The sequence below is a fragment of the Hordeum vulgare genome, chromosome 6H (assembly GCF_904849725.1).
Source record: "Hordeum vulgare subsp. vulgare chromosome 6H, MorexV3_pseudomolecules_assembly, whole genome shotgun sequence".
NCBI lineage: Eukaryota > Viridiplantae > Streptophyta > Magnoliopsida > Poales > Poaceae > Hordeum > Hordeum vulgare.
The window spans coordinates 547,525,948-547,536,014 of record NC_058523.1 but is presented as its reverse complement, the minus strand read 5'-3'; the positions used below and the strand labels follow the sequence as shown (position 1 = coordinate 547,536,014).

General features: G+C 44.1%; 1 pseudogene; it reads left to right on the top strand.

Moving 5' to 3' along the window:
- Nucleotides 1-5,175: 5,175 nt before the first annotated feature.
- On the top strand, nucleotides 5,176-6,633 carry LOC123405839 (annotated as a pseudogene).
- The last annotated feature ends 3,434 nt before the right edge of the window (nucleotides 6,634-10,067 follow it).

The window sequence follows — 10,067 nt, the reverse complement described above, 5'->3', positions numbered from 1 at the left end:
TATTATTGCCTCTAGGGCATAATTCCAACACGCTACCCCTTCTGTCACTGGGTGAGGACACCGCATGGTATGAACCCAAAACCAAGCACTTCTCCCATTGCAAGAATTATAGATCAAGTTGACCAAACAAAACCCACAACTTGAAGAGAATTACAAGGATACGAAATCATGCATATAAGATATCAGAGGAAACTCAAATGGTATTAGCGTTGGGGCGGTTCCCCACAAGCAACAAACCCAGAGCACAGTTGTCCATAGGGACAAAAAGCGGAAATAGTAAAATAAAAACAACACGTACAACGTAAAGGTCCCCTTACCAATTTCGCTTACCAATAGCGCTACACTCCCCAGCAACGGTGCCAGAAAATGGTCCTGATGACCCACAAGTGTAGGGGATCTATCATAGACTTTTTAATAATTAAGAGTGTCGAACCCAACGAGGAGCAGAAGGTATTGACAAGCGATCTTGAGCAAGGAATAACTGCAAGTACTGAAAGGTAACTTTTTATCGGTTTTCTGGTGTAAGCAACAAGGAAATAAATGCAAGGAAAGTAAATTGTGCCGAGGTGCAGCAAGTGGCCCAATCCTTTTGAACACAAAGGATGAGCCGAGGGTCTAAACTTATAAATACTAAGGCATTCCTGAGAACACACGGGACAAATAGTCAAGTGTTTTCGCCATATTCTGTCTAGTACTATGTTTTGTATTGATAAGTGTTATGTGGGTGGATATTAACTAGTGCATCGTCTAGACTAAGACAAGTACACTCTTATGATTAATCTCTCTTGCAAGCGTCCGCAAATACAAGAGAGAAATTAAGGCAAAGTGTAACCATAGCAACAAGCTTTAGGGTCCAATGCTCCCTCGTGCAAAAGTATGCGAACTGGGGTTCAGGTTTCTGTAACTCCGGCAACCCACCATAAGCATTCTTTATACACGATCTACTCCTCTAGGTCCTTAAAAAGGCGAAGTGTTATGTAGTCTACATTCACATAACAACACTAGAAGAATAACTCCATAACTTAAATATCAATCAACACATATTACTTCAACATCATATGACTACTAGCAACTAGACTTATCCCATGTCCTCAAGAACTAAAGCAACTACTCACAAGACATGAAAGAGATCATGATCAGAGGTGATGAAAATATGATGAACAATCTGGTCATAACAATAATTCTCCAAAAAACTCAATAGCATTCATCACAAAAGAGTAATTAACACCGGTAGAGTAGAGGGGATGAATAGTGCAAGGTACAACTCCGATTGCGATGGTAAAGTAAGATGGGGTGAAGATGGAGATGGTGCTAGTGTTGAGGGTGATGGTGATGATGATGATGATATCGACGATGCCCGTGACGATGGTGATGACGATGATGACGATCTCCCCCTCCGGGAGATGTTCTCCCCGGCGGAACCTGCCTGTCGGAAAGGTCTTTTCTTCTTTGTAGGTTTCCGCCCCGGAGCGGCAGCGGAACTCCGGAAAACTTCTGTCCCCGTAACTTTTAGGTCACGAGGATCATATAGGCCAAAGGAGAGCACCGGAGGCGGGACCCACCACCTAGGCGGCCTTTGGGCGCGACCTAGGGGTGGCCCGCGCCAGCAGGTCACCTGGGTGCCCAATGGCCCCCGTCCGGCCCTTCTTCGGCCTGTGTTCGTGATCTATTCGGAAACACCTTCCCTCAATTTTTCTGCACAGTTGGAGATGTTCTCATATGGTAACTCTTTGTGCTATTTTCTCCGCTGAATCGTGCGTCTACTGTTTCGGCACCGGAAAGTTGTAAACTGTGTAAAATAAGCCAAAACACTATAAGTACATCATCATAATGTGAAATATATCAATGAATAAAGACACATTATGATACAAAATAGTGATGCATTTTGGACGTATGAGGGGTTCCCGAAACATTCGGATCACAGCGGGACCCAAAATGAGTAACTAATAGCATACAAAACTGGCCATAATAGGCCAAAACTGCGAGTTTTGATGAGTTCAACGTCACCGGACCCCGGGGTTCCCGAAATATTCGGATCGCAACGGGACCCAAAATGAGTGAGTAATAGAATACGAAATTGGCCAGAATAGGCCAAAACTGCGATTATTGACGAGTTTCCTGTAACCGGTCCCCGGGGTTCCCGAAACATTCGGATCACAACGGGACCCAAAATCAATGAGTAATAACATATAAAACTGGCCGAAATAGGCCAAAACTACAAGTTTTGACGAGTTCCACGTAACCGGACCTCGGGGTTTCGAAACGTTCGGACCGCAGCGGGACCCAAAATCAGTGAGTAATAGCATACAAAACTGGCCAGAATAGGGCAAAACTGCAATTTTTGACAAGTTCCCCATAACCGGACCCCGGGGTTCCCGAAACATTCGGATCACAGCGGGACCCAAGATCAGTGACTAGTAACATACAAAACCGAAACATTGAGTAATAGCATACAAAACTGGCTAGAATAGGGCAAAACTGCAATTTTTGACAAGTTCCCCATAACCGGACCCCGGGGTTCCCGAAACATTCGGATCACAGCGGGACCCAAAATCAGTGACTAGTAACATACAAAACCGGCCGAAATAGGCCAAAACTGCAAGTTTTGACGAGTTCCATGTAACCGGACCCCGGGGTTCCGAAACGTTCGGATCGTAGTGGGGCCCAAAATGAGTGAGTAATGGCATATAAAACTGGCCAAAATAGATCAAAACTGTGAGTTTTGACGAGTTCCCCGTAACTGGATAGGGGGGTTCCCGAAACGTTTGGATTGGAGCGGGACCCAAAATCAGTGAGTAATAGCATACAAAACTGGCCAGACTAGGCCACAACTGCGAGTTTTCACGAGTTACCCATAACCGGACCCTGGAGTTCTCGAAACTTTCGAACCGCATCGGGTCCGAGAATCAGTGACTAGTAGGATAGAAAACTGCCGGAATAGGCCTAAACTGCGAGTTTTGACGAGTACCCCGTAACCGGACCCCGAGGTTCCGAAAACGTTCGGATCACAGCGGGACCCAAAATCAGTGACTAATAGCGTACAAAACTAGCCAGAATAGGCCAAAACTGCGAGTTTTGACGAGTTCCTCGTAACAGGACCCAAGGGTTCCCGGAACATTCGGATCACATCGGGACCCAAAATGAGTGACTAATAGCATATGAAAGTGGTCGTAATAGGCCAAAACTGCGAGTTTTAAAGAGTTCCGCATAACCGGACCCCGAGGTTCCCGAAACGTTGAAATCATAGTGGGACCCAAAATCAGTGAGTAATAGAATACAAAACTGGCCAGAATAGGCTAAAACTGCGAGTTTTGATGAGTTCCCCATAACCGGACATGGGGTTCCCGAAACGTCCGGATCACAGCGGGACCCAAGATGAGGGACTAATATCATAGAAAACATGCCAGAATAGGCCAAAACTACGAGTTTTGACGAGTTCAACGTAACCGGACGCCGGGGTTCCTGAAACGCTCAGATCGCAACGGGACCCAAAATCACTGAGTAATAGCATAAAAAGCTGGCCAGAATAAGCCAAAATTGCGATTTTTGACGAGTTCCCCGTAACCGGACCCTGGGGTTCCCGAAACGTTCGGATCACAGCGAGACCCAAAATCAGTGACTAATAACATACAAAACTGGCCGAAATAGGCCAAACCTGCAAGTTTTGACGAGTTCCACGCAACCGGACCCCGGGGTTCCGAAACATTCGGATTACAGCGGGACCCAAAATCAGTGAGTAATAGCATACAAAATTGGCTAGAATAGGCCAAAATTGCGAGTTTTGACGAGTTCCCCATAACTTGACCATGGAGTTCCCTAAATGTTCGGATCGCATCGGGCCCCAGAATCAATGACTAATAGGATAGAAAACTGGCCGCAATAGGCCAAAACTGTGAGTTTTGACGAGTTCCCCGTAATCGGACCTCGAGGTTCCAAAAACGTTCGGATCACAACGGGACGAAAAATCAGCGACTAATAGCATGCAAAATTGGTCGTAATAGGCAAAAACTGCATGTTTTGAAGAGTTCTCCGTAACTGGACCAGGAGGTTTCTGAAACGTTCGGATCACAAAGGGACACAAAATCAGTGACTAATAGCATAGAAAACTTGCCAGAATAGGCCAAAACTGCGAGTTTTGACGAGTTCCCCATAACCGGACCCCGAGATTCCCGAAACGTTCAAATCACAGTGGGACCCAATATCAATGAGTAATAGCATACAAAATTGGCTAGAATAGGCCAAAACCGTGAGTTTGATGAGTTCCCCGTAACCGGACCCGGGGTTCCCGAAATGTTCGAATCGCAGCGGGAACCAAAATCAGTGACTAATAGCATACAAAACTCGCCGGAATAGGCCAAAACTGCGAGTTTTGACGAGTTCCCCGTAACCGAACCCACGGGTTCCTGAAACTTTCGGATCACAGCGGGCCCAAAATGAGGGAATAATAGCATACAAAACTGGCCACAATAGGCCAAAACTTCGAGTTTTGACAAGTTCAACATAACTGGACCCCGGGGTTCCCGAAATGTTCGGATCACAGCGGGACCCAAAATCAGAGAGTAATAGCATACAAAACTGGCCAGAATATGCCAAAACTGCGATTTTTGATGAGTTCCCCGTAACCGGACCCCGAGGTTCTCGAAACGTTCGGATCACAACGAGACCCAAATTCAATGACAAATAACATACAAAATTGGCTGAAATAGGCCAAAACTTCAAGTTTTGACGAGTTCCACGTAACCGGACCGCGAGGTTCCCACACGTTTGAATTGCAGCAGGACCCAAAATGAGTGAGTAATGCCATACAAAACTGCCAGAATAGACCAAAAATGCTAGTTTTGACGAGTCCCCTATAACCAGACCGTGGAGTGCCCGAAACGTTCGGATCGCATCGGGTCCCAGAATCAATGACTAATAGGATAGAAAACTGGACATAATAGGCCAAAATTGCGAGTTTTCACTACAAGAAAAATGCTCAATTATGACCAAAAATAAGGACGATGGTTTAATTGATCATTGATCCATGACCAAAATTCCAAAATTAGTCATGGCAAGTCTAAGAGGGTCCAAAGCCCATAACTTTATGACCTTTTGCATCCATTAGGTCATGATCCTATTGCACAAAATGATCATTAAGGTGCGTTGCATTATTTATGATCATATTTCAGCGCTACCATGACTGAATATAAGGTTATACATATGCGTGGAGGTGACTGGAGAACACCTCACCAATTTTGCCTATGTGTCATGTATACAGAGCAAAAATTTGTTTTATACATATATGGATGAAGTAAATTATATTAGATAAATACCAATAAATTATAATTATTCATTTTAATATCCTAAATATATTAGAAAATACAATATAATTACCAAAATTAAATATATGAGCCCATGCTAATCTCATAATGTGTAGACCCTATTTAGATAAATATTTTTGAAAGGTGGTATAGGGTACCTTAACTTGGTGTTTTAGACAATAAAAACATAAACATGACAATAAAAAATATGTGGGTGAATTTTTATGTAATGCTAAATACTATCATAATTAAATGAAAAGTGTTTCCACCCACAACACACAACCAAAAAATATAGCTTTCTTTTGAGGGAAATAATAAATATTTTACAACTCCTTTGAGGCAATCAAAAAATACAACTAGAGACAACAATATGGGTCCATATTTTGTAAATCCAATATATATACGGACTTGAGATTCACCCACATATTTATCTAAATAAAAATGTGAATAGGATCTAAAGACCCTTCCCACAAACCTAACCCTAACCCTATCTCCAAACCCGTCCCCCTCGACTCCCCTCCCACCCCTCCCGCCGCCAGCCTTCCTTCCCCTCACCCCTCACCAGATCCCCTCGCCCCTCGACTGTTGCATGCCCCGACATTAGCGTCGGTGCATCGGGCGGCTCCCTGCTCCTCCTTCCCCCGCCAATCCGGCGATCCCTCACCCACCTGATCAGCCCACGCACCGCGCAGTCCGAGCCCGGCCCCCTCCCCGCGTCGCCTGGCAATAACTAGCCTCGTCGCCGCCGAGCAGGACGTCGTCTCGCTGGTGCACTGCGTCGCCCGGGCCCTCAACAGATGGATCTTCGACCTCGTCGCCCTCCTCTTCCGCCACAAGGTAAGCGACCCCGCCCCCCGTAGGCCTCCCCTCCCCTCCCCCTCCTCCCACCCAACCCTAACCCTAGCTGACTTACCTCGCACAGCGCAGGGTCCTTGATCGTCGTCGCGGGCTTCACTATCGCCTCGTCTTCGCATGGAAGTTCCTGCGCTCCACCTCGCCCGCGCGGCCCCGCCGCCCCCAAGCGGCCCTCGCCCTCTCTCTCCACGGCGCCTGCACCCGATGACCCGGCTCAGCCCGCCGACGACTCTGGGACGGTGGGTCATCTGCTCCGTGCTCATGTTGCCATTGTTTTGATGTGTCGTGTGGGTTTCGGTTGCTGACAGGGTTTGTTTGTCTGTGGTTGGCCAGCTGACAACGCGGCAGATTGTGGCGAGGCGGCTGCAGGAAGGTACGTTCTCTTCCTCTAGTTCAGTGCTCTCCAGTGCTGGGTCGTATGGAGATCAGATATGTATTGAAACTTACATGGTGCAATGGCAGTGCTGATGATTGGTGATGCACGGAAAGGGAGATTTGTGCCTATAGGATATTGTATTTAACATAAATAACGCTAATATCTTTCTCCAGTGATGTTTAGTTTAGTTTCAGTCTTTGTCTTTTAGAACAACTACATGAAATGGCAACTTGTGTCGTGGTTTGTGGATAGTACGTATAGTACCTGTCACGAAGGACTATGGAAATGACAGTTACTATGATTTTCGAGCTATTGGGTGATTAATTTGTTTTATTTATGCTGACCTATTATATGCTGTTGAAATGTGCTTAGCTCTTGTTGGGTGGTAAACTGTAGGCTTTCCATTTTGGAATATACAAGTTTTTAGACATTGAGATGGCGCACTCTCGAGGTGTCATTAACAATTACTTTTTGTGCACCTGTGTTATTTAAAAGGTTATGGAATTCTATAATATTATATAAACTATTGTCATGACAAATCTAATGATATTATTATATTAACCTTACTAGTATTTACGAACTGAACAGTTACGAACAACTATCTGAAGAGTTTTTTTATGTTAGTATTGAAAGTTTTAGAAAAAATAGTGTTTATACTGGAATACTCGGTATAGCTATTTTCTATTTAAACTATGTATATACGAGTCCATAGAATGGTTTGTCTGTATCCTCAATTTGACCGGTATGTTAATTGTAGGTTCATAGATAATTTAACAAAGAGATCATGGTAAAAATTATAGAAATATACTTTCTTGATCCATGATACCATATCTATGTAGATAGACCAAAACAATCCACTGCCACTAAAAACAATTGCAAAGGAATATCAATACACTTCTTGGCATTCTTGCATATGGAATTTTTGAGATAAATAATATAAGGAGATTTTTTTGGTACATGTGCATGAACCTATAATCAATTATTATCTGCTGCCCTTCTTTATTATATGTGGCTCGTTGTGTACATGCTTATCTATGCATTAGTATTTGATGATCTATCATGTTAGTTTCCTTGGTTTGCTTTTTAAGCCTTACCATCATTTTCTTCTTGCAGGCGTCAATGGCAAGAGTGGCATATTGTGTAGTGGAAGAGGATGAGAAGAAACTTGTGCTTCTCATTCAAACTTTGTCGAACTCTCTTTATGTGTGATTGTGTGCTTGTTGGGTCCTTCTTCTGTACACTTGCACTTGCAGAAGTATTATGTTGTGCACCTGTAAAATTATTTTGACGTGCACTTGTTAGGCCTTGAACCTTAATGTGTGGAGGAGGCGGTGGATGATGTATTGTATTTCATCTGATGTGTTACTGAAATGAAATATATAGTTTATCTTCAATCTTTTATTCTATTCTACTTGTTTTTAATGGGCTATGCTGAGATATGTGTGCTTCTAGCAAAATAATGCTTCAAATCAGACATTTTCAATAGTAAAATAGGTATTGGGCACGCCCATGTAGGCTAGATTGGTGGACTGGGCTTTTGAAATTTCAGATGATTCCATTTGGTCACTAGCAATGCCACGTCATCTTGGCCACGTCATATCCTACGTGGCTCACACAAATTGGTTATGACCAAACCAAATTTTTGGTTAATAGAGATATACGACCTAAATTTTAGAAAGGTCATGTTTCTTCATTCTTGACGGCCAACTGTTGACCTTGTAAATTTGGTCAAAAAAGGTCAATAAACGACAACAATGATGAATCAACGACCAATATAGGGAGTCATAATTGACCTTATTTCTTGTAGTGTTTGACGAGTTCCCCGTAACCGGATCCCGAGGTTCCGGAAACGTTCAGATCACAGGAGGACCCAAAATCAATGACTAATAGCATACAAAACTGGCCAGAATAGGCCAAAGCTCCGAGTTTTGACGCTCGACCCAAGGGTTCCCAAAACATTCGGATTACATTGGGACCCAAAATCAGTGACTAATAGCATACAAAACTGGTCGTAATAGGCAAAAACTGCGAGTTTTGGCGAGTTCCCCGTAACCGGACCCAAGGGATTCCGAAACATTCAGATCACATCGGGACCCAAAATCAGTGACTAATGGCATACAAAACTGGCCGTAATAGACCAAAAATGCGAGTTTTGACGAGTTCCACGTAACCGGACCCCGAGATTTATGAAACGTTTGGATCACAGCGGGACACAAAATCAGTGACTAATAGCATAGAAAAATGCTTGGATAGGCCAAAACTGCGAGTTTTGACGAGGTCCCCTAACTGGACCCCGAGATTCCCGAAACATTCGAATCACAGTGGGACCCAAAATCAGTGAGTCATAGCATACAAAACGGGCAAGAATAGGCCAAAACTGTGAGTTTTGACGAGTACCCCATAACCTAACACGTGGTTCCCGAAACATTCGGATCGCAGCGGGACCCAAAATCAGTGACTAATAGCATAAAACTGACCGGAATAGGCCAAAAACGCGAGTTTAGACGAGCTCAACGTAACCGAACCCAAGGGTTCCCAAAACGTTCGGAGTGCAGCGGGACCTAAAATCAGTGAGTAATAGCATAAAAGACTTGCCAGAATAGGCCAAAACTGCGATTTTTGACGAGTTCCCCGTAACCGGACCCCGGGGTTCCAGAAACGTTTGGATCACAGTGGGACCCAAAATCAGTGAATAATAACATACAAAACTAGCCGAAATTGGCCAAAACAACAACTTTTGACGAGTTCGACGTAACCGGACCCGGGGTTCCGAAACGTTCGGATCGTAGAGGGACCCAAAATCAGTGAGTAATAGCATATAAAACTGGCCGGAATAGGCCAAACTGCGAGTTTTGACGAGTTCCCCATAACCGGACCCTCGAGTTCCTGAAACGTTTGGATCGCATCGGGTCCTAGAATCAATGACTAATAGCATACAAAACTGGCCAGAATAGGCCAAAACTATGATTTTTAATGAGTTTCGAGTAATCGGACCCCGAGGTTCTCGAAACGTTCGGATCACAGCGGGACACAAAATCAGTGACTAGCATACAAAATTGGCCGAAATAGGCTAAAATTGCAAGTTTTGACGAGTTCCACGTAACCACACCCTGGGTTCCCAAACATTTAGATTGCAGCGGGACCCAAAATGAGTGAGTAATGTCATACAAAACTGGCCAGAATAGACCAAAACTGCGAGTATTGACGAGTTCCCCATAACCGGACCCTGGAGTTCCCGAAAGTTCCGATCGTAGCGGGACCCATAACCAGTGACTAATAGGATAGAAAACTGGACAGAATAGGCCAAAATTGCAAGTTTTCACTACAAGAAAATGCTCAATTATGACCAAAAATAAGGACGACGGTTTAATTGGTCATTGAACCATGCCTAAAATTCCAAAATTAGTCATGGCAAGTCTAAGAGGGTCCAAAGCCCATAACGTTATGACCTTTTGCGTCCATTAGGTCATGATCCTATTGCACAAAATGGTCATTAAGGTGCGTTGCATTATTTATGATCATATTTCAGCGCTACC